This window comes from Octopus bimaculoides, chromosome 10 (assembly GCF_001194135.2).
Source record: "Octopus bimaculoides isolate UCB-OBI-ISO-001 chromosome 10, ASM119413v2, whole genome shotgun sequence".
In the NCBI taxonomy this organism is placed as follows: Eukaryota; Metazoa; Mollusca; class Cephalopoda; order Octopoda; family Octopodidae; genus Octopus; species Octopus bimaculoides.
The window spans coordinates 63,732,275-63,735,334 of NC_068990.1; positions in this window are offsets into that span (position 1 = coordinate 63,732,275).

Sequence of the window (3,060 nt, forward strand, 5' to 3'; positions counted from 1 at the left end):
TTTTAGCCCCAGGAGGACATCTCCTCCAGCTGGCTTATCGACACACTACTGTGGAGGAGATAAGCCAGCTGGAGGAGATGTCCTCCTGGGGCTAAAAGCAACAGTAACATCCACCCCTAGGGGTCAGCCACACTTAAGTGGCAATATACTTCACTTTATCGTGCAGTTACTGTTAATACTTCATTTAGAGAATTAACATTACTTGCTATTTAGTTTAGAGAAAAACTGTTGGGAGTGACAAATGTTGCAATGATCTAAATAATCTACTTATGTCATACTGTAACATGAAAGTTCTCGAAGACAAAATTTATGATAGATTTTGAAATATTTGGAAATGTTTGTATGCTTCTTTGCTTGCTTCCTGCTCTTGCTTGATGGGGTAGGATCATCCCAAGTTAGTGGTCCCTGAGGCATTATCATGCATAGATCCGACCAGGTCCACCCGTGCTCTTCGTCACTGGTAGTCCCGTGCCAGCTCCTCTGCATCTTCCGTTTTTTAAATGAAAGAGAGCTGAACCGTGCTCGACCGCCGTTGCCACGGAACCCTTCTCCACTTCTCGTTCGAAAAGACTTATAATTAGATGCGAATAAAAGACAGACAGAACATTCAGCAGCACAAGGACGAAGTTAAACGAAACTGAATTATTCTGCGACGGTTGAGTGATGCAGATATTTTGTTAAGTCGTCAGATATAACCCTTTTGGGGGTTCTTTTGAATCCGAAGAATAATAATTACGATAATTATAAAGAACTCTTATATCTAATCAGTAAGTATGCTGAAAAATTGACAAGCCATCTAGATACAGCCTCTGTTTCCTCAGGTTTCTTAAACAGAATTCAAAATGACTTGATCGATGCGATGTAAAAGATTATGTTGAATGAAATAGAAAATGAACTTAAACAGGCAAAGTTATAACTATTTTTGTTGACGAAGTGTTCTGATGGATCGAACTATTCACGACTGTCAACAGTTTAATGTTATGTTATAAAAGATTGTGTTACAAAAGAATGAGTTGTCGGTTTCAACGATATCAGTGCAGAACTTGCCGCAAATGCTTTATCTGAAGACGTGTTTAAATTATTGAAACATGAAAGTTTGAAAACAAGTTAATTGCACAAAGCTATGATTGTGTTGCTACAATAGCAAGACAATTAAATGGTTTGCAGTCAAAGACAATGGAGTAATCAGAATGTACAGTCGGTATTCATTATTGTCCTCAAGTACTAAATTTAGTTCTTTCACCTGTATACTTTGCTACAAAAGAATGCAAGATATTTTTGTCTACAATAGATGGATTGGGCACGTTTTTTGGGGTTTTTTTTTTGTGAAACACCCCAGAGCCAATGCGTAGATAATACTGCTAAAAAAATGATTTTCCAGAGCCACAGTAATGAGATGGAATTACGCCTTACGTCTTTTTATTACAACAAAAGGAAATTGTCATTTCCTAATCAGTTTTTTTTTTGAAGACATCTTTGAAAATCCTAAAGCATGAGTTGAGACCACTATTAATTCTGCAACTAGATTTATACACCTTGATTTCTTATTTTTATTAGCAGTATTTAGTGATGTATTTTCCTTCACTGAGGTCTTATTTAACATCCTTCAGACAATATGATTCTACTCTTCGTTGCGTCATAAACACCTTTTCCTCTTAAACGTCACAAACAACGTGTGTGTGTGTGTGTGTGTGTGTGTGTGTGTGTGTGTGTGTGTGTGTGTGTGTGTGTGTGTGTGTGTGTATTCATTAGAATACATATTTGCATGTCTGTCAAGATTCCTTTCAATCTTGCAAAGAAGCAAGATTTGAAATCAATGAAATTGAAATGCGAAAATGAGTAGTGGTGTCAGACGTGGCATGGAGACCATCATATAATTTGTTTCTTTCTTCTCTTTCGTTTTATTTTAACATGCACATTGCGTTTTTATTCTTCTCTTGTGTTTTACGAATCCAGTGTGCACATGCACATTGCATGTTCATATTTCTCTTTCTGGTTCCTACTCAAAACTGTTTATAGATCACAAGCATCTCACGAACGCATGTTCGTGAGGGGCGATTCGTGCTCCGATGGTTGTGAAAAAGTGATTATGATGATGACTACGACACTTTCACTTAACTCAGTCTCTACTCTGTCGTCACATCTGACGATCGTAATCAATTACACAAGGTGTATAAAGTTACTCTCGATGTGTATGGAAAAGTTTTTAATTTGTATTAAGACTTATATTCATATCAAGTAATTTTGCCTAAATCTTAGCTCAGAATATATATTTCCTGTTGGGTATAATAGTTTTGCAAACTGTGTCCTATTTAACTAGATTGTGGAAAACATGAGCCTGTTACCCACTGTGGGGATTCACTAGTTATTTTATTGCTTAATGCATGAATGATCATGATTTTTCCAGTAAAATATATGTATGTGTGCTTATAAAAGTGTGTATGTTCCGTTGAACGATCGGGAGGCCCCTAAGCTTTGTGGTGAACATGTTTGTGAAAAGCATCCTCAGTAGAAACCAAGACTATGATTCAAGGACTGTGCAATCTTCAATGAAAGCACGAGAAAAATGGGAGATCAATTAAGAAAACAATGCTTGACATTGCCACCAATGGAGGAAACAAAAAAAGCAAGGAATGGGTATTTTCGGAAAAGCACATTTTTCATACAGTATTTAAGCGAGCTGCATTAAAATACACTATCGATGTAATGAACGGGGAAAGCTTGGTCTGCAGTATCTGCGGACGTGTATCGAGAGCTGGGCTCATCAGTCACCAACGGAGCCACAAATGTAAAGGAAAAAGTTTAAGCGCATAATGGTCTGTGACGGTTGTTTTTTATGTTAACATCCGCTGGGCAGCTAATTTCCACAACTGTGCACTGTTTCTCTTCTCTATTCCAAATCATTATATCAGGTCTGTTGAGCTTACATTTTATTGAGGTTTTCACTGGGCCATTCCAACAGTACTCGTTTTAATTATGAGTGGCTATCGCTTCTACCATACTGTGGGTTCTTATTTCTTTGTCCTCGGGATTATCCTTCCGACAGATTTCATTATATAT